The following is a 23,152-nucleotide window of genomic DNA, read 5'->3' as shown; positions in this document are numbered from 1 at the left end:
CCAAGTGCACCAACCTTGTTTAAGATTCGGCTAACCAGTGCGTACGTAAACATGGTTTAAATTTAAGGACTCGTTAGAAGGAAATGTGGAGCACCATTCTTAATCATTGATTAGTCAAAACTTGTTTAGCTGGCAGTGAAATTAATCACTAAAGTGATGTTTAACTTGTTAGGGAAGAACAGTGAACGCGCTTCGTTGATTACGAGTTTCTTTTGTAAGAAGGAAGGACATTCATTTCTTTTTTGCTGACAGTATTTGTTAGAAACATGAAAGAACAAAACGTAAAAATATCACTCTCCACTGATCTACATTTAGGGCAGTCGCCCAGGTGGCAGATTCCCTATCTGTTGTTTTCCTAGCCTTTTCTTAAATGATTGCAAAGAAATGGGAAATATTGAACCCATGACCTTTGTGCCCTAAGAACATTATGCATAGTGTAACAAAATAATTAAAAGTTGGATTCTTGATAGCATGGATTTGACACGTGACGAGGGGGTGATTACCTTCGGTCCCACGCTATGGGGTACGTGACGTCAACCACACGTGTCGACGGCGGAAGAATCTCAAGTCATTTTTATGAACTATTTCAAAGCGCGTGTACACGGCGTGACCACGCCAAGTCAAAAAAATATAGTGCCTATCAAAGGAGGTCGATCATCTCACAAATCGAACCCGTAAAATTTTTAAATGTCCATGAACACTACCGCCAGAAATGTAGCAAGCATGTAGTCACTTTCAAAACTCTTGAAATTGCAGTTTAGGTAAGTCAGAAAATTTAGAGAAATTTTCTTGGCGGCAAAGGGAGAGATCCGAAGAGAGGGGGTAACTGCTATAAATATGAAGGGACGCCATGACGAAGCTTCCTTCTCCGGCATTTGTGAAACAAAGCGGACGAAAATTTGTTGAGCTGCTCTGCGAAATCACACCGACGAAAGTAGACTGAGTTCGACTGCAGATTTTAGCCATTGCGGCTAAGTCTTGACTCCATGGGGAGATAGTTTTCTTGAGAGAAATAAGTGTACCAGATAGGACGGCCAAAGTACTGAAATATTCTAATGTGATTAAGTAATTCGTGTGCGGGAATAATTACAATCCATCGTGTGCGCTCCGCAAACGAGTGAAGGGTATTTCTTTTTTTTTATGCTTTATTCCAGGAAACCTGAAGAAATATAATGAGATGTACAGCCATGAATGTAAAGATGGCTAAATAAAATGCCAGGGTCGCAGGTGAGCCCTATGACGAACAATGGTGTGACTACATAAGGTAATGTGACTTTCCATCTTACTACCTCTTATATCTCGTATCGTGATTTCTAAAAGTGTATTTTGCATGGGGATATACGACGCAGTGGTCACCCCTACTAAGTTTTGTAAATGTGAGAGTACGACTAAAAGAGTCATTTGTTTTATTTCCCACTTGGATAAATTTTTGAAGTCTTGCGAGGGCCGTATAATGTTGTAAAAAAGTTATTGAATAGGGTTCTGAAGTGATATCACGTCCAATGTAGATCGTCATCCGTGTGAGTGTACTGCCTGTATTTTGTGATGTCAATGTAAGATGTTCATTCGATGTAAAATTCTTCTGTCTGCAATTTGACGTTAATAATAATAATCCATGGTCACTCATTTTCAATCGAGTGGAAGCGCGCTGTCGGGTGAGAGCCAAGGGTGATGAATTTGGTCACGGAGAGAAACGTTCTTTTTTTGATGCCCATTTTAAACTGTGTCTGACTGACAATAAAAGGATCTAGTAGAATGTTTCAGTCATTTCTCGTAAAAATCAAGTTATTAAATACGATATCATTTATGCGAAGTTATTCATGATTAATGCATTGTGCGATATTAGACGTCGGTATTTCTAGTGAGGATTTTATTCCAGTTCTTGGTCGATGATAATTGTGGAGCTGGGAAACAGAGGTTAGTTTTGTGAATCAGGTTGGACCTGTCATTGAAGCCGGGACACTGAAGCCCGAGGAATGTTTTATATGAGTTGAGATGAGATGTGCGAATCAGGTTAGAGTCCTGTCATTGAAACCGGGATATGATAGCCCGAGGAATATTTTATAATGTTGGGAATGGAAAGAAATTCATAGAAATCCATAGCGGTATAATTGGCGACGCGTATAATTAGTGTGGGCATCTTGAAGCATATCTGTGCATTTTGTTGGGTAGAATATCGTATTTGTTGAATCATGTCGGCAGAGTTTAAAGGGAGCATTTTGAGAAGTCAGTCATCTGTGAATAAACCAGGTGGTTCCTGTAACTGCCAAGCGAGCATGGGGTGAGAGACCTAAGCGGACAGCGGGGATAATAACGGGAATAGGAGTGGAGTCGAGATTGTACTTTAATTCTCGGCCAGGAAAACGTTAAAATGCTGGATTTAGTTGAAAATTCATAGCCGGTAATGATCTAAATTTGTGAAATACTGTAATTGGGGACGTAATGAACATTTGAAACCATGAACTTTGAGTATAAGGAACAGAGTAACCCAATTTCAGGGTTGTCCAAAATATAGAGCGATGGTCGTGATGATCGATTTGTCTGTGAGGGGTGTGCAAAATTCATAATGGTAATGACGAGATATGACATCGTAATTATATGGCGAGTTGTTTGGTTGGTACGTAGATTATTAGGATATCCAAGTGTTAAACGGTTAGGATTAGATTAGATTTTAAAGTGTGATATCACGATACGAGATATATATAGCTGGACATGAATGATGTAACAAATTCTTTTCCAGCCAGATAAACATCGCAATATTGAATTTTACATCACAGCTGCGTAGAAATTTGTGAGGAAACCAGAGTCCGCGGAGATAAAATTTGTTGTTTGTTAATATTTCGTTAAATCATTTAAATTTATTAAATTATTAAATTCAGTGAAACCGCATTTGAAATAACTTTAATCAAGCGAATAACTTGGAGATGCATTCTGGAAATTTTAGTTTGTTGTCTGGGGAATATTAAAAATAAAAAGTAAAGATTAAAGGGACATATCCGAAGGAAATGGATTTTACTGCCACAAAGTTTGTGAGCATTGCTATTGTTGTAATTATTGAACTTTGATTGATTGAGCAGTGAATGTGCTGGGGATAGTAAAGTGGAAACTTTGGTCATCAACCGATGTAACTTAATTGTGTTTAGCCTTCAGCCTAGAAACTTGGATGGTCAGGGGGTCATCAACCTCAGTGACTTAGATTAGGGCCATATGCCATTGTAGCATCATTTCCTTGCGGTCATCATCCACAATGACTTTAAAGTAACTTAGAAGATTAGATGTCGGTCCATGACATAGACGCAGGTCACATAGATTCAATTAAGGGTCCATGCCGTAGAACCACTGTGTGGCACACACCGATTGGACGGCCTTAATTATACTCAGAGTCCAGAGTTCGTGTTACGAGGGCTGGACCATAACGAATCACTATGATGGTACATGTGGTCTCACATGGAAGCCGAATTTCAGGATTTCCAGACTTTCCTTTCTTAAATGATTAATAATTGAGATAATGGTTTCTAGTAAGATTGCCCATCAGGCAGTTACGTTAATGTCTCACACCAGTGTTCTGACATTTATGTAAAAATGATTGTGGTGTCCAGTGGACACAATTGACTATGACATCGTTGACATAGTAAATTACTTCATTTCCCTGAATAAATAAATGTAGCAAAGGCTTTTCAGTCTGTCAAACACATAGCAAATACAATGTAAATTAAAACACTAAAAGCATATCTGTAAAACACACACTAACATACAAAGAATGACATGTTTCGTTCTACAAGAACATCCTCAGATTCTATCAAATCACTTAAAATAAGCTTATATATGTACAGTATTGTTTACGTAGCGTAAACTTGTCAAAGATGGAGAGATAAGTGATAACATGAAACAGTAATGACAAAAAATAAATTATATACAATTATAATATAGTGAAAAACTTACGTATTTATCTAGACTGCCGACACTAGTGTTTGGTGACAACAGACTTAACATCGGCAGTCTAGATAAATACGTAAGTTTTTCACTATATTATAATTGTATATAATTTATTTTTTGTCATTACTGTTTCATGTTATCACTTATCTCTCTATCTTTGACAAGTTTACGCTACGTAAACAATACTGTACATATATAAGCTTATTTTAAGTGATTTGATAGAATCTGAGGATGTTCTTGTAGAACGAAACATGTCATTCTTTGTATGTTAGTGTGTGTTTTACAGATATGCTTTTAGTGTTTTAATTTACATTGTATTTGCTATGTGTTTGACAGACTGAAAAGCCTTTGCTACATTTAACTAAGTCAACACTGGAAAAAATGGCTTCATTTTTAACCTGAATAAATAGGAATCTATTAAATAGACCTTTCATTCCAGTAGATAGATTAGAATTAATGAGCCCTACCTTTACCTCAGCAAGTGACGAAGAACCCGAAACGACCCAAGAGACAGATCTCATGAGCTTTGCTGATAGGTAAGGAAGGTAGGTATCCCTCAATATGGACCTAAAGGGTTCAGTAAATTGAACATCTCCCTTGGTAAGTTATTCCAATCCCTAACTCCCCTTCCTATAAACGAATATTTGCCCCAATTTGTCCTCTTGAATTCCAACTTTATCTTCATATTGTGATTTTTCCTTCTTTTAAAGATACCACTCAAACTTATTCGTCTACTGATGTTATTCCACGCCATCTCTCCGATAGTTCCGATAGACCGTACCCCTATGGCCAAGTGTACCAACCTTTCGGATTTTGAAACCGATATTGTGGCATAATTGCAGAAGTTATAATATTACCCACGTCGTGTATAATCCGAGCTGCTCCTGTTCTGTGCATATCTTAAAGGAACGAGTGGCTTAATACCTCAACGCAGTGAGCAGTCTGTTGATAACAGAAGCAGGATGATTTCTCTGCGTTAGAAATTGTAGGTTATTTTGCATGGTTTCCGGAAAAAATGAAACATGTTTTAAGGTAAGCAAAACCTTTTTACATATTTCCTATCACTAAGGTCTTCAAAAGGATCACCTCTCTTCACTGTTATACATTCGCGCCCATTTCCATTCGGTTCCAGATATTCCGGATATAACAGTTGATCTTAAAAATCATCTCCAAATCTGGCAGCCATTTTACTTTCACCGACAATCGCTGTTTACGTTTGGTAACGGCTCGAACTTGACTGTTTCACTTCAACCGACAATAATCAGGGATTTAAATAATAATCAGGAATGATGCTCCATAGTTTTATTTAAACAAGGTTTAGGAAGAATCTTAAACGCTGATTAGGGTAAACAAGGTCCATGCACTTGGCCATAAGAGTTCTAAATATTATTTTAAACATGTATGGTATTAGAAGGTAGCAGTTGTACACATTTTAGCCCGCAGTGAATGAAAGTAATGACTGTGATACAATACTCTTTTCATAGAGTTTGCAAATCATCATACAATTTCAGTACATGTTGATATGCCCTTCACTTAGTGTTGCTGCCTGCAAGAACAATAATTTCGCTGGGTCACTTTCCGTATCACGAAGCTGGGTTTAGTTAGTGTGACCTCCACCAGGTGTTCTGTAATGAAAAGAACAATAATACAGCACTTAGAGTTGTGGAAGGGATGTAACAATTGCATGCCAACTGCGTACTCTTTTCATTCCTTTACCATTACAGGGCTTATGTATGGCATCGGAAATTGAGTAACAACACTGCAGGAGATCTGAACGCCCTGTTATATATTTGCTCTTACCGAGCGCATTTAAAACAGCCTGTCACCTGACTCGAAGCTGGGACTTCAGGAGTTTGGTATATTTTTAACGCACGACGACCGGCTAATGTTGCATAATGGTCTCCCTTCCTCAAACACGCTCATCACACATACACACTATTGGCGTTAGTTTGCCCTGACAATCCGGAAGTATCGTCTAAACTAATTCCGGTACGTCGGAAACAACGTGACTCGGGTATATGAGCGCTAGAGGAATGGTCATACTGATAAATAATATTTCTTAATCCGTTTATCCTCCAGGGTTGGTTTTTCCCTCGAACTCAGCGAGGAATCCCAGAGGGCAGTATCCCGGAGCGTGAGACTTTGGGAAGGGGGACAAAACTGGGAAGGAGGACCAGTACCTCACCCACATGCCCTCACCTGCTATGCTGAACAGAGGCCTTGTGGGAGGATGGGAAGTTTGGAAGGGATAGACATGAAAGAGGGAAGGAAGCGGAAGTGGCCTTACGTTAGGTACAACCCAGCATTTTCCTGGAGGAGAAATGGGAAACCACGGAAAACCACTTCGATGATGGCTGAGGTGGGAATGAAACCCTCCTCTACTCAATTGACCTACCGAGACTGAGTGGACCCCGTTCCATAGCTCGTACCACTTTTCATATTTCGTGTCAGAGCCGAGAATCGAACCCGGACTTCCGGGATTGGCAGTTAATCACACTAGCCACTACAATACAGAAGCGGACACTGATAAATAATTTGAAAAAAGTCGATATCTCACGCCGTTTTCATTTTATCAGCTGCTGAAGTTAGACAAACATATCGCGAGATATCGAGTTGGTTCTTTGTTTTCCAAATTATTTATCAGTATGACCAACCTCCTAACGCTCGTATACCTGGTTCACGTTATTTCCGATCACCCTGTATATTGACCTAAATGTAGATATTTTACACGCTATTTACGAGACAAACCGAGAGCAAGATAATCGAGTAGCTAATGCGATCGCAGTCATGTACAGTGTTACCAACTCAAAATTCCTTTCACCTCTTCTCAAAATTGAAAAACCACTAAATCTAAATCCACACTTTCTTACTTGCAATTTTTTGTAAAACTCACTTCATTAAACTTATTCTTAAGAACCGTTAAAAAAACTGTATATAAATTATGGGAAGTATAAACCTATCGCTGTGGACGAGACAGTATCTTCTAATCAGAATCGACTTTGTGCAGAGTTGCATGTTTATTGTTTTCGTATATCGTCGGCGAGTCAAAAATGCTCTTCCGATCCATTATTTTCCTTAAGACTTGTCACGCCTGCCAGCCACTTATGGATATTCAGAGGAAAGTTACAGGATTGAGGGATGATCTAGAGAAAGAGCCAGCCAAGCCACGGAACGTTACGGCGGAAGAACTACGGAAAAGAAGCGTGGGGCTGAAAAACCTTCAGTTACAATGTTAACAAAGAAGTGTAAGCCCAACAGAGAGAGGTAGGCAACTTGTGGAACCGTAGTCCACAGTTAGCTGTATGGATATGAATGAATAAATAAATAAATAAATAAATAAATAAATAAATAAATAAATAAATAAATAAATAAATAAATAAATACAATAATCGGCATAACAGTGAACTGTACGTGCATGCGGAAAGGATAACGGACACCATTCGAAAACGGAGGATTATTTTTTACGGCCACATAACACGTATGAGTACGCAGAGATTGGCAAAGCGGATCTTTTCCTACTTTATAAACAAGAAAACCAAGGAACCCTGGTTCACCGAAGTTGAAAAAGACCTTATAGAATTCGGGATCACACATGAAGACATCCAGGAACGTGTTCCTCTCCAGAAGAAAGTTCGAGCATAACAGCGATTACAAGAAAAGCCGAAATTGAAAACAGGCAAGAAGTGGACTGGTGAAAGAAAGGAGGCTCATAGAAATCGAATGCGGGAATACTGGGAAAGAAATAAAGCCCAAGAATGCAAACGGTTGAAATAACATGGTCCACAGTCCGCCTAAACGAAGCATAGTAATAATAATAATGATAATAATAATAATAATAATAATAATAATAATAATAATAATAATAATAATAATAATAATAATAATAATTTCAGCCACCGTGGAGGTATTTTAATTTGAAGCCATCTGATCTGCCATCTTGTCAATTTCGGCATTCCGTTTCAATCTACAAGATGGCAGAGAAATTGGAACTCTGTCGGGCGTTCTTCAAACGTCCGGTTAAAACAGCCTAGTTTGAAGAAGTGGTTCTTAAGCTAACATTCTAACATTAATCCGAAGAAGGAGTTATCATAATTAAAGACAACATACGACCATGCCCGAGGCCGTATTATAACCAGCGTGCTAAGTTACGAAACTGTCCGTTGCACTGGAACACCTCTGGCCGACATTTTCGTAGGTAGGATTGTCGATAAAAGGGTACCAAGTGACATGAAATGTCTCAATTCCGTTTTTTTGTGTGTTGTGCTCATTCTAGTGTTTATATCCGTTGAGAGCAACCCAGATTGGTCTGAGTTCATTCGTCCGACCGGATGTGATACCTCGTGTATGGCTGTGACCCTGTAATCACTTTTACCTGAGCAGGATATAGAGTTGTTAAATATTTACAGATAATGTGAGTGCCATTTGTAGTTATAGGTTGTTGGAAATGTCAGCTAGGCGGTGAGAAGGCGCAAGGCTGTAGCTAGCAACTATCGTTGAGTTTGACCCCGTGACCAATGTGCACGGCACCTCAAATCGGTAAACACGAAGCAACTACTACAGCAGCGAGGATCACATTAAAAATAAACAGCATATTTAGCGGGTTTCAGCTAATAGAACCCTTCCGAGCGTACACAGTGTAAACTTCAACACTTCATTTATAGTTTTTGTTCCAAGTGATGTCAAATTATACACGCGATAGAGTCTTTAAGTCTTACCGCTTAAAACGAGCGACCAGAGTTAGTCCCCTCAGACGGTGGAAAGGACATAATTAAGTCTCGTATACGTCTCGTGGAAACGACTCGGGCCCCTTTCTAAGTGCACTTCATTTCCTCGTAACTTCTATTAGACCTAAGTGACCCAAACTATTTACAGCTGACAAAACTGAAAGAATCACTTACATTGGGCCCAGTTTACTTCAAGGTCGCTACTGGCTACTTGATGATTTACGGATTTTGAGATGTATATTGGAGCGACGACATCCTTAGCTGATTTTCGACTTATTCAGTTAACTGTCGAATATTCTGAAATTCTAAACGGTATATTTGTATTTCTTATATTAACTATATTATTTGTCCTCAGAGTTGGGCGTCAATTGAATGATGGTAATAATTCATAACTTTTCTTAAAAGCAGGTAGATAGGTAAATGGGTATTTGAGATCGTCAAAGAATCCCTCAAATTTTCATAATAATTATTATAGTAATAATAACAGTGATAGAGCATTGAGCATTATGCTGGAAATGTCGTATTCAGTTGAAGGGCCGTGGAATCTGGGGCTTTCATTTTGGCAGCATGAATTGAAAACCACGGGTTGCCCACCTGTGTCTGGCATTGGTTTCAGTTGCTTGTGTCAGGTTCCTCACGTTCATCTTTTCTATCCGACCTCTCTTCGTCAACTGTTGTTCCTGTCCAACCCGACGGCAGGCCTATTAGGTTTGTGAAGCCTAGGATGTCCTTCATTTTCACGCCCTTCGTGGCCCTTGTCTTTCTTTTGCCGATAACTACATTCTTGGAAGTGTCGGATCTCTTCCATTTTCCGTCTGATTAGTGTTAATAGTGGATGGTTTCCCAGTTGTACGTCCTATGAAAAGAATAATCACCACCACCTCTTCCCACTTGACACTTTGTGTGTCCGCGGGACGAATATAACCTGCGTCTGCACTTTAGAAATATACCGAAACAGTGACAATTCAGTTTTAAAGTTCGGCTCCCTGACGGAATGTCAGCGTTGAGGTCTACGGTTCATAGGGTCCTGAGTTCGAGTCCTGGCCGGTTCGGGGAATGTAATCGTGTCTGATTCATTCTTCTGGCTCGGGGACTAGGTGTTTGTGTTCGTCACAACACTCTCCTCTTCATATTCACGCAACACACCAATCTACCAACCACTACAGAAACACGGAATAGTGATTACTTCCCTCCACACGGTGTTGGTGTCAGGAAGGGCATCCGGCCGTAAAACAGGGTCATATCTACATGTTCTTCACAGTTTGCACCCACGAACCACAGGTGTGAGAAGAAGTGGTGAAAGAAGAATAGAACTACATGCTCTACGAAGCTATTTTACTAACTTTAATGTCTTAAGCCGTCTCTTTTCAGTTTCGACTGAGTTAATTTATAACTGTTAGGCTCTTCAGTCTGCCTATGAAAACAATAATCACCACCACCTCCTCCCACTTGATACTTTGTGTGTCCGCGGGACGAATATAACCTGCGTGTGCACTTTAGAAATATACCGAAAGAGTGAGTAAATAAATTCATAAACTACCTGGAAGAGAAAAATGGTAACAGTACTGCACGTTAAAAAGAATCAACTTTTTTTAAACATTCTTTGTCACGTGTAATACTCTTACCATATGTTTTGTATTTCGGGGAGTTCATAAATTTGACTCAAAGTTAGTTTCGGCGGAAAGAGCCTAACAGTTATAAATTTTATTAACACGTAACATTATATGAATATATATCAAAATATTAGGGTATTAAAACTTCTACGTGGTTTATAACGGAAGATAAAATATTGTATAGTATGAAATCTTGGTTATTTAAATTGAGCGCGAGCCTCAGTTGAATTTCGGGTTATTCCCTGCGCCGTTTCTGGACGAGTGGATGATGCAATAACCGCCTGACTCACATCACCCAATGATGTCATGATGTCAGCTAGTCTGCGATAAGCTTCCGTACAGCGTACACCGTGATTGCTTCTTATACAGCAGTAATCGATCGGTTTAGTGAGTTCCACGGCTTCTGAATTAAATGTTGAACGGAGTATTTTCTGAAATGTTCATGATTCACGAGAGTGAACAGGAATACCATTACACGTTACAGCACTCGTCTACAGGCTGAGGGAGAGTATTTTTAAATGGGAAAAATTATTGTTTTTCGGTGCGATTGTTCATTCATCGAAGTTGATCGGTTTTCTACGGCAGTACTGGAACGGTGTGACGGCTACCGCGCTCTCATTTACCGTCACATGGCATGCAGCAAGGACGGCAAATGTTACGAGACTCACCCTCTGTAAACGTGCATGCTCTTAATATAATTTATTAGCACAAACGAGGAGATTGTCGGATTCCTGCTCAGAATCACTCATTTGTTATGTATGCTGTGGACAGTCTTATTGGCAGCGATATTCTGAAGTCTTTAATTGATCATCCTAACGAGTTTCGTTCCAACAGGTCAGTCGTCCGCTAAGTGGGGGCCTTGGCTATGATCCGACTCTTAATTCACATTTAAATATTGTTAATAAATACATTTACATACATACATCCGCCTCTATGGTATAGTGGTTAGTGTGATTAGCTGACACCCCCGGAGATCCGGGTTCGAATCCCGGCTCTGCCATAACGTTTGAAAAGTGGTAGGAGGGCCAGAAAGGGGTCAACTCAGCCTCGGAAGGTCAACTGAGTAAGGGGGTGGGGTTCGAATCCCACCTCAGCTACTCTCGAAATGGTTTTCCGTAATTTTCCACATCTCCTGCAGGAAAAATTCTGGGATGGTACCTAACTTAAGGCCACGGTCGCTTTCTTTCCTGTTCCTTGTCTATCCCTTCCAATCTTCCCATCCCCCATAAGGTGAGGCTGCCTGCTCGAGGTACTAGTCTTCTTTCCCAGTTGTATCCCCCGACCCAAAATCTCACACTCCAGGACACTGCCCTTGAGGCGGTAGAGGTAGGTTCCCTCGTAGAGTCCGAGCGAAAGACCAACCCTGAGGGTAAACGGATTAAGAAAGAAAGAAAGAAAGAAAGAAAGAATGAATGAATGAATGAATGAATGAATGAATGAATGAATGAATGAATGAATGAATGAATGAATGAATGAATGAAGACCTAGGTATTATTAATAATATTATTATCATTATTATATATATTTAGATCCAAGCACAACATCCAAAGGACCGGTTTTTGCGTGTTGTACGAATAGTGTGGAGCAAGAATAAAGGGAAATAGAGGGGGTTCGAGCAAATTTATGTTCCAGAAGGGGGGATCGACATAAAAATATTGGCGGACCATTGCAATAGATGCATTCCATGCAGCACCCTCCATTTAAAATTGGAGCAAATTTTACTATTTTTAAGTATTTGAATATTTTTTATGGCTGAATGTCTGTTATAGTTAAGTTTGTGGTAACTTCTTTGATCATTAATCCCAGTTTCATTAAAACCAAAATAGTTTCCATGCGAGAAATAATCACCGTACTTTCAGAGCCGACTCTGCTGGAATGCGATTTCACGACCTTCACTAGGAAAGTTAAGCGTCAGGAATATTTAACGCAATCTTTCTGATTATTATACAAGCTGGATATTTTCAGAATCCGGCCCCTATATGCCTAAAGGAGTGAGTGAGGCAGTACATAAAGATTCTTGTAGCCTGGAGGTAAATCGTAATGACAGCGCATTCCGTATGCACGTATCTGTACAGGTTTGAGGAGGCTGTATCGCAATAAAAGGTCAGTTTTGGCTTCCGTCCACGCTTTCCCCTCCTCTCTCCATAATATTAATAACTCCCCCAGCAACTCACTCACCTAGCTGAAGGACAATGAGAGAAGACAAAAGCAGGGGAGGGGTGAAAGTAAAGGCCACGGAGAGATAGCCGCTAGATTTGCTCTCTCCTCAGGGGAGTGGCCGGCAGCCCTTGCAGGAATAGTCTTTGGCGCGTCAAAACAAGACACTCCATTATTCTTAGCCAGAGGGGTAGAAAGAAAAACTCGCATCTGTCCCCTCTGCATACTTTAGTCAATCGTGCCATATATCTGTGGAAATGATTTAAGATGCACAGTGAGCACAATTACTAAACGTCCCCTACTTGTCGTAAGAGGCGTCTAAAAGGGGCACTCTCCGCCAGTGTTGCCAACACTTGATGACGAAATGTTGCTAAAAATGTATGTAGAGTGCTCAGCCCGGAGGCTGGTTTGAACCTAAACAGCTCCGCCATCAGCTGTTGTATGGCCCTGGCGTCACTGAAGAGGCGTACTAGGGAAATGAGAAGTGAGGTAGTTTACCGTTGCTTTCCTCAATGAGCCAGAAGTGCTGTTATGTATCAGTCTGCCAAGCCCACTGAAATGCCAGCACCAACCTACCCCATGGGCAACATTTTCACACCATTCATAACAGCGACTGGCTGCATAAGGAATAATATTACTGGCATCACTCATACCCAGTCACTTTCATGTTATCAAAGGAAAGGGTGAGATTGAAAAAAGGTCAATGAAAGTAAGAAATTTGTTCTAGCCAACGCCAGAAGACATAGTGCACTGTAAACACTAGGTCACAAATGGTTAAACATTTGGAGTAGCTTGCAATTAGTCGCCATATTCAGGGTCCCTCTTATAAATCTAGACCGTCCAGCGGCGTTTCAACTCTCCAAGACCTAAGCAGCTGTACGGGAGGAGCGCGCATAGTTCTTGACCTTGCAAGGAGCGTGAAGGTGTTCATCTATCAATCACTGCTGATCTGCATTTAGGGCAGTCGCCCAGGTGGCAGATTCCCTATCTGTTGTTTTCCTAGCCTTTTCTTAAATGATTGCAAAGAAATTGGAAATTTATTGAACAACTCCCTTGGTAAATTGCTCCAATCCTATAAAAGAATATTGGCCCCAGTTTGTACTCTTAAATTCCAACTTTATCTTCATATTGTGATCTTTCCTACTTTTAAAGCGTATTCGTCTACTGATAGCATTCCACGACATATCTCCACTGACAGCTCGAAACATTACAAGTTATAAATCTCATAGACGGGATACATTCGATCAATTTCATATAATAGATCAGCATTTTTTTCGTTTGAAGAACAATTTCAACATATTACTGCATAAAATAATGGCAGAAATTACAACGCAAGAAGTCCCATAAAGGCTAAATTACGCCGATCTACACGACATTTTATCACCAGTGATATAATAGATCAGCATTTTTCCGTTAGAAGAACAATTTCAACATATTACTGCATAAAATAATTGCAGAAATTACAACGCAAGGAGTCCCATAAAGGCTAAATTACGCCGATCTAGACGACATTTTATCGCCAGTGAACTCGTTTTTCAACCATCATGTGCGATTTTAGCGTTTCTCATCATGTTTATTCTTAAAAAACAGCAACATAGTCTATAATAAGAACTCACCCTGATATGAAAAACTGATTTTATCATAAACAGTCTAATATAATCGAGCGTAGATATGTTGGACAACGATTTTTAAGAACATCTAATTACCATATACTATTTTTAACATTTAAGCCATCCATTCCGTTTTACATTTTAAACAATTTGAATGATTAAAATTTTTGTTTTAATAGACATTAATCTTATTGATTATTTTTAAAGTGTTCAATTTATATATTTTTATCAATATATATTAGACATTCTTTTGTGATATACACGAGGATCAGGGCCCTGACCCACCAATGATTTATGTTAACTATTGCTGATGATGCTCACAAAGTTGAGTGAAACATGTCCAATTTGTGATTAAATGGTTTCATCCTAAATATAAGGATTTTGTGTATTGGAAAGGTGGTTTATTAATTATAATAATTTGATACTTTGATAATTTGAAGCTCGAAACATACCACTTAGTCGAGCAGCTCGTCTCCTTTCTCCCAAGTCTTACCAGCCCAAACTTTGCAACACTTTTGTAACGCTACTCTTTTGTCGGAAATCACCCAGAACAAATCCAGCTGCTTTTCTTTGGATTTTTTCCAGTTCTTGAATCAAGTAATCCTGGTGAGGGTCCCGTGCACTGGAACCATACTCTAGTTGGGGTCTTACCAGAGACTTCTATGCCCTCTCCTTTACATCGTTACTACAACCTCTAAATACCCTCATAACCGTGTGCAGAGATCTGTGCCCTTTATTTAAATCAAATTTATGTGATTACCCCAATGAAGATCTTTCCTTATATTAAGACCTAGGTACTTATAATGACCCCCAAAAGGGAACTTTCACCCCATCAATATTTCCTTTATCGCCTGTTGTATATAAATACCGAAAAGGAGAGGGGAGGGGGAGAGAAACGGCAACCTCATCTTACTTCTTTCTGGATTGATAGCTCTTTCTCATAGCCCTCGATACCTATCACAGCAGACTGATTTTTGATCAGAAGATGGCGGATTCGATCATAGCTTAGTCCTATGGTATTTTAATATGTTCAAATATCGCAGCCTCGTGTCGATAGATTTACTGGCACATAAAAAACAAAATTCTAATACCTCGGCGTCTCCCAAAACAGTAACAGTAGTTAGTGCAACGTAAAGGGAATGACATTATTATTTCGTAAGTTTCACCCACAATCAGGCACGTAAGGCCTATAGAAGACAGACACGTTTCGGAGGCTAACAGTCGAATAATGGTTTGGGAAATAACTGACATTTCAGTTCAGACAGGCTACATTATATTGTAAAGCGCGGGGCAGTGAGTAGACCCACTGTCCACTTGGAGGTACGATACACGAGGAGTTAAGGGCAAGCTGAATGGCTAAGGTCCAGCAGGTTCTGACATCTGTCGTCAGCAAGAAAAACTGCGTAGTTTGGACGTCTCCATTCTGAGCTTACGCACAGAAATGAATTATAAATTGCACTTAAGGTCAAGTTATATGTCTGGTGTTATATTTTCCCTAATGCGGTCTTCGATCAAGATCAAGCAGCAACCTGATTGTCAATGACACAAACGACAGAATATATTTATTAAACTTAAATTACATACTTACTGAAACTTATTAAAAAGGCGATTTTTTCACTAAAATTACGAAATATTTCTTTACTATACATGAAAAAACGTTCCATTGTTTTCAAACAAGTAATCTAGCGTTGACGTTTACTCTACCCTTAGAGTAGATCAGGGCTAAATGGTTAGCGTGCTGCCCTTTGGTCCAAGGGGTCCCGGATTAAGTTCCTGGACGGATCGTGGATTTTAATCCTAATTGGTTAATTCATTTGGCTCGGGGACTGGGTGTTCTGCATTAGAATTCATTCCCTCAGACCCGCAGATACTTGCAGGTGTCAATACGAAACGCCTGCACAAGGCCTCTCCGAAGGCCATACGTCACAACAATGGCAGTGTTAGCCTACAGATACAAAGGTAGCCGAATTTTTTAAGGACAGGAAAAGATCCATTTGATATCCATGTCGTACGATGTCGGTATGCAAACGATCTCTGGACATACATTTGATGTTTACCTTAAAACATTAATTTAAACTCAGCTATGCATCGTCCAACGAAGACCTGTTTCTCTGACATCTGTTAAAGAAAACTGGAACGTCGAAATTGACATGAAAGCAGCTTAAATGGCGTCACATCAAAATGCCTAAACACAATAGTTAGGGATACCAAATGCGTCACCAGAAATGCTGACATCAAATGACAGAGTGTCAGGTGACCACACTTCCAAAATGCTACTACATCTGCCGGATGGTATCGGGGGTTCGAAAGCCGACAATATACCATACTATTTATTTTTTACGTAATTTGCTTTACGTCACACCGACTCAGATAGGTTTTACGGCTACGAAGAGATAGGACATTGCTAGGAGTGGGAAGGAAGTGATCATCGCCTTAATTAAGGTACAGCCTGGAGTGAAAATATTGAGGAGCTAACTGACGGTGAGTTGGCGGCTCCGCTCTAGAAAGCCAAGAATAACGGCCAAGAGGATCCGTCATGCTGACCACAAGACACCTCATAATCTGCAGGCCTTCGGGCTGAGCAGCGGTCGCTTGGTAGGCCATGATCCTGTGCGGCCCCGCGGTGTCGGGGGCAACGCGTCCGCCTGTCATCCGGCGGCCCCGGGTTCGATTCCCGGCTGGGTCAGGGGTTTTTAATTGTAAATGATTAATATCCCTGGCCTGGGGACTGGGGACTGGGTGTTTGTGTCGTCCTTAACATTCTCTTCCTCACATTCAACACGTTACACTTCCGCCATTTACAAAATACACGCAGGTTCCTCACATATGGTGCAAGTAGGGGCAATAGATCTTTCTAGGTCGACGCCCCGAACAAATAGCATTTTTTTAAAGGCAATGGTCCGTCGGGGCTGTTGCGCCATGGGTTCTTTTTTCTGGAGTGAAAATGGGAAACGACGGTCAACCATCTTCAGGGTTGCCGACAGTGGAGTTCGAATCCACTATCTTCCGAATACATGCTGACACCTGCGCGCCCCTAACCGCATTGCAACTTCCTCTGCATATTATTATTATTATTATTATTATTATTATTATTATTATTATTATTATTATTATTATTATTTTCTAAGGGGAAGTACAGTTAACCTCCTGTGGGTGGTGTTGGTAGAATAACACCCACGGTAAATCCGTCTGTCGAAAGAGACGACTAAAAGGGACCCCAGGCCTCTTAATTTGGGAGAGTGAGTTAGCTGAATCCTGCTCTGCTTCCACTTACTTGTGCCTGGATCCTCCCTTTCATCTATCCTATGGGACCTGCCTTGGTCAACTCCTGTTCTTTTCCGACCCTGGCAGTATTAGAACGCTCGAGGCCTAGGGAGTCTTTCATTTTCATACCCTTAGAGGCCCTCGTCTTTCTTTGGCCGATACATTCATTTTTCCAAGTGTCAGATCCCTTATATTTCTCCTATTATTGTTAATAGAGGATGGTTGCCTAGTTATACTTCCTCTTCAAACAATAATCATCACCATCTCATCACCGAAATATAATTGGACAAGTATCCGATTATAACATTGATCAGAAGGAAATAAAGGAAGAGGTCCGATCCTATCGGATGAGAATCAGATTTGACCATGTGAAGTTGGATACGGGGATGATAGTGAGCATCTCTATGTATTAACCCCTTTTATTCACCCCTTACGACAGATAGAGGATGTTCATTTTTAACCCTCTGTGAACGATGTGCTACAATACGTCCACGGTATCCCCCGCGTGTCGTAGGGAGATGACTAAAGGAGCGTACCTCCATGAGTGTGAGCATGTGTTGGAGACCACGGGGTAATTGAGTCTGGTATTGTTTCCACTGGTGTCAGGCTCCTCACGTTCACCTTTCCTAGCTGAATTCTTGTTTTTTAAGACTTCTGTGGTATTAAGTTTCCGAGGCCTACGGAGGCTTCAATTTTTACGCAGTTCGTTTCTTCTCCCTTTGTTGTCCAGTAACGTCTTTCATCTCACACTCAGACCTCTTAGATTTTCCCTCTGATTAATGTTAAAAGCTCAGTTGCATTTCCTCTAAAAAATAATAATAATAAAATATATTGCAATGTGTTTTGCCGATTCACCCTATTCAAAGATAGTATTGCAAGTCTAGGTATTTCTTGATCAAGAAGGTGGCCTGGTATGTATATTTCATTTTCATTTCCATATCACTATTTTTTCAACATAAGACTTGGTTGGAGTGATTTCAAGATTTTTCAATTTATTTTGCTACTGGCTTTACGTCGCACCGACACAGAGAGGTCTTATGGCGACGATGGGATAGGAAAGGCCTAGGAGTTGGAAGGAAGCGGCCGTGGCCTTAATTAAGGTACAGCCCCAACATTTCTCTGGTCTGAAAATGGGTAACCACGGAAAACCATCTTTAGGGCTGCCAACAGTGGGATTCGAACCCACTATCTCCCGGATGCAAGCTCACAGCCGCGCGCCTCTAATCGCACAGCCAACTCGCCCGGTTTTTTTTTTTCAATTTTTGGTGGGTGCTTAGCGTTTTCACTAAATCAGACTTTCGGTGATGATAGGACAGGATAATGGTAGGAGAGAGAAAGAAGCGGCCATTGTCTTTAAGGAATGTAGCTTAGAGCCACAGCATTGTCTGTTGAGAAAATAACTATCTCCAGAGCTGCTGCTGGTGGACATCGAACCCATTATATCCTGCATGCAAGTTCACAGCTAAGCGGCCCGTACGTAATTCAAAGATTGGACGGTGTGCTGTTCATTCTGAAGTCCTTGCTGCTTAAGTACTTCCATTCAAGTTGAAATGAAATGGCGTATGGCTTTTAGTGATGGTTAAAATTCCCTACCCTGCCGGAAAACGAACCCGGAACCCCTGTGACTAAAGGTCAGCACGCTAACCATTTAGCCATGGAGCCGGACTCCATTCAAGTTAATCTTGAGGAATGATATGTTTACTTCCTTTCAGTAATTCTTCTTTTCTCTGAAACACTGTAAGTGGTCGGTGGAAGTTTCACAAGTTAGATCCCATCTATGAGATATATTAGTTGGCTGAATTCCTGTGTCCGCGCGGCAAATAGCGACAGCAGGGAGGGGCTGGAGAGCTAGGATGTATGTCTGTCTAACGTGTCCCTCACAGGTAGTGTGGGGTTGTACACTCTCTGACCGTCACAAATACAAAGCTGAGCACACGATCTCTCACTAGTACAGCTAGGACTGTATTAAAACTAATTTTACAATTTGTTTTATGTCGCACCGACACAGATAGGTCGTATGGAGACGATGGGATATGAAAGGCCTAGGAGTGGGAATGAAGCGGCAGGGACCTTAATTAAGGTACAGCCCCAGGATTTGCCTGGTATGAAAATGGGAAACAACGGAAAACCATCTTCAGGGCTGCTGATAGTGGGGTTCGAAGCCACTGTCTCCCGGATGAAAGCTCACAGCTGCACGCCCCTAACCCCACGGCCAACTCGCCGGGTATTAAAACTAATGACGGGTATACTTCAGCTAGGCTAGTTTATATATGCGGTCAACTCCCTATTATTCAATTTTAATAAACTAGGCTTCAGTTGATAGCCAAAAAATGCATTTCTAGGATATACGAATTTCATATGTCTGCCATGGATAGATTCCAAGATTCATGATTGAACATTGGACGGACTGGCCATTCCCTACCCTCTTAATACGGCACTGTATGTTGAGTCTTTATTCCGAAATCTGACTGTATTCTCAACAACTCGGCCATCAGCTCTCATAATTTTCAAGCTAAATTTCTAAGATATTTGTAAAAGTAGTACAAAATGTGGCATATAATGACTTAAGAACAAATTTGAGTATAAATAAGTTGCATACTAGGTAAACATTATCCAATCTAAAATACCTACATTGACTTCTCAAAGGTAAATCAGATAACCGAGAATTACTTCACCAAATAAACCTTTACGCACCATTTTGAAATAATAGAAATATTACGTGTAATAAATGTCATTATCGGTTCCGTACTGACATTGACTATAAAGATAATTCTTAAAATGAATTACAGATACAATTTTCCACCTATTCAATATAAATTTGTTACCATTCCATATGGTTTGTCTAAAACATTACATTTTAAAAGGACATCTTCAGCCTAAAGATTACTGAGAAACAAGATATACATATAAAACAGTGGTGCAGAAATAACAAGATAAAAAATAATAACGTTATTTGCTTTACGTCCCACTAACTACATTCACGGTTTTCACAGACGCCGATGTACCGGAATTTTGTCCCGCAGAAATTCTTTTACGTGCTAGTAAATCTACCGACACGAGGCTGACGTATTTGAGCACCTTCAAATACCACAGGACTGAGCCGGGATCGAATCTGCCAAGCTGGGGTCAGGAGGCCAGCGCCTCAACCGTCTGAGCCACTCAGCCCGGCCAAGATAAAAAATTGCTCAGACACTAAAACTCAATATTCTAAAACGTTTATTGTTCTTCAACAATATTTTTCTCATAATAAGTATCTTGCCGTGCTGACCACACGACACCTCGTAATCTGCAGGCCTTTGGGCTGAACAGTGGTCACTTAGTAGACCAAAGCCCTTGCAAGTGCTGTAGTGCCATAGGGTTTGGTTTAATAAGTATCTTAGGAATATTAATGGCCATAAAATTGTGTGCTAAATCAGAGACCATTTTCTTTGACGTAGATCTTGATGTTACGTATTTCTTTCGATATGTTGTAACTCTTCATCTTTATCAAACCACGAGTCGCATGCTTCAGTGCTCTCTGTGCCCAATTCTTGCACAGAGGATGATCTCCTATGAGCCACTCCAAGTGCATTGGAGCACATGTAATATGAAGATCTCACATGTTATGTTCTGTTTACTTCAAACTGACTTGTACATAACTGTCAATTTGTATATCTTTCCAACTCGAGAATAATAAAAGTAACCTTGTGGATGGAGTGAAAGGATGCATTAGCTGTGCTCCCTGCGTGTCATAAGAGGCTACTAAGAGGGGAATATGTACTCGCGCTGTCGTCTTATATAAGCTCAAAAACATAGGCTGTAGATTATTCGACTTTTTCCGAATGGCAGAGAAATGTACATATATATTTTCACGAAACACCTTAATCAGGTTCTGTTATGCAGGTCACGTTTAACATATTAAATCTTATGCAATTTGCCCAGCAAGATGACCAGCATTTCCGAAAACATTCGTTCCAAAAGAAGATAGGCTACTCTGTTCTCTTGTTACGTGTGGGTTAGCGCATCAGTACGACAGTAAGGCGCTAAGCCAGTCCCGCTTTTGCCGTATGGTCGATAATTCGGAGGTTGAGTTAAAATTATAATTTAATTACCTGGAATTAGGGGTGGAAGGGAGTGAAGGAGGCACTAATTGGGTTCCAGAGCCATTCACAATCCATCTTACTGCTGCATAACCTGGAACTGCTTCAGGTTAACTGTATACCCCCAACATCTTCTGCTGTATAGATCAATGGAGACTTAACATTGGATAAGAACTGCTTGTTTGTACATTTTTGAGGAAAGCTGTTTACGAATATCTACTGTAGTTGTTTCATGGACGAACTCCCCCATGGGTGAGCATGAAAGAATAATTCCTGCCTGTTGTAAGGGACTCTCATCTTGGATCGGTTCTTTGGCAAACACAGGTCCAGTAGCTGAGTCTTGTATCTTCCACTTACTTGTGTGAAGCTCCTCAATTTCATTTTTCCTATGCGACCTCCCTTGGTCAACTCTTGTTCTCTTCCGAATTTCGTTTATGAGATCTAGGGAGTCTTTCTTCATTTTCACACACTTCGTGGCCCTTCGATTTCTTTTGCCAATATTGTCATTTTTCACTCGAACCGCTTCCTTTGGATGCTCTTCCTGACGCCAACCCTATTTGGAGAGATGATGTATTCGCTGTAGCGCCTTTCTGAAGTGGTTAGTCGTGTGTGTTACGAGGGTCATAAATAACCATTCCGAAAGCTGAACAGACGCCATTAAAATCACCGACTAGACCAGAATTCAAACCCGAGGTTCTATGAACCGAAGGTTACTATGCTGACCATTCAACCAAAGAGCTGTTCGATGACCTACATTTCAAATAATAATAATAATAATAATAATAATAATAATAATAATAATAATAATAATAATAATAATAATAATAATAATAATAATAATAATAATAATAATAATAATAATAATACAGGTAGGCCTACTGTTAAAAGACATTTCGTTTTGATGCCTACGGGTGAATTTGGACATTCCGTTTAACTCCGCCAGATGGCAGAGAACAGGAACTCTATTAGGCAACTTACTTCTTCTTCTTTTCCTACCAATTTTTCCACATCTGTGGGGTCGCGGGTGCGAACTGCATCGCACATATAGATTTGGCCCCGTTTTACGGCCGGAAGCCCTTCCTGACGCCAACCCTATATGGAGGGATGTAATCACTATTGCGTGTTTCTGTGGTGGTTGGTAGTGTGGTATGCTGTCTGAATATGAAGAGGACAGTGTTGGGACGGACACATACACCCAGTCCCCGAGCCAGAAGAATTAATCAGAAGTGATTAAAATCCCCGACCCGGGAATCGAACCCGGGACCCTCTGAGCCGAACGTCAGTACGCTGACCATTCAGCCAACGAGTCGGACTATTAGGCAACTTACTGATGAGTTCGTATTATTTTCGGATATACATTGGAGATGTTTTACGTGTAATGGGCAGTTTTCCGTCCTTGAAAATTGTGTCCACCACTGCCAGGAATGAACTCCCAGTCTCGAGATCCGGAAACTGATCTGCAGTGGTAGTGGTGCCACACATGCAGGATAAATGCCTCGTAATTATTCCTTGTTCCATGCAACGTGGAAGATGAGACGACGTATGGATTTTAAAAGACGGGAATGTGTGAGGGTGTCCTTGTAACGGTATCCATACAAAAGAAGACTTGAAGTATTGATTTGTGACAGAGTTATTACTGTACTAGACAAGAAACATTGTGAAGAGCGGTGATGGGTGCACTTCGGTCAGCCAGGGGACTCCAAAACGTGCAAGAACACAGTTCCTCCTGTTCGATGAGTGTGCCTTTGGTTAGTCCTTCAGAAAATCTA

The sequence above is a fragment of the Anabrus simplex genome, chromosome 1 (assembly GCF_040414725.1).
Source record: "Anabrus simplex isolate iqAnaSimp1 chromosome 1, ASM4041472v1, whole genome shotgun sequence".
NCBI lineage: Eukaryota > Metazoa > Arthropoda > Insecta > Orthoptera > Tettigoniidae > Anabrus > Anabrus simplex.
This window is presented reverse-complemented; position numbering follows the sequence as displayed.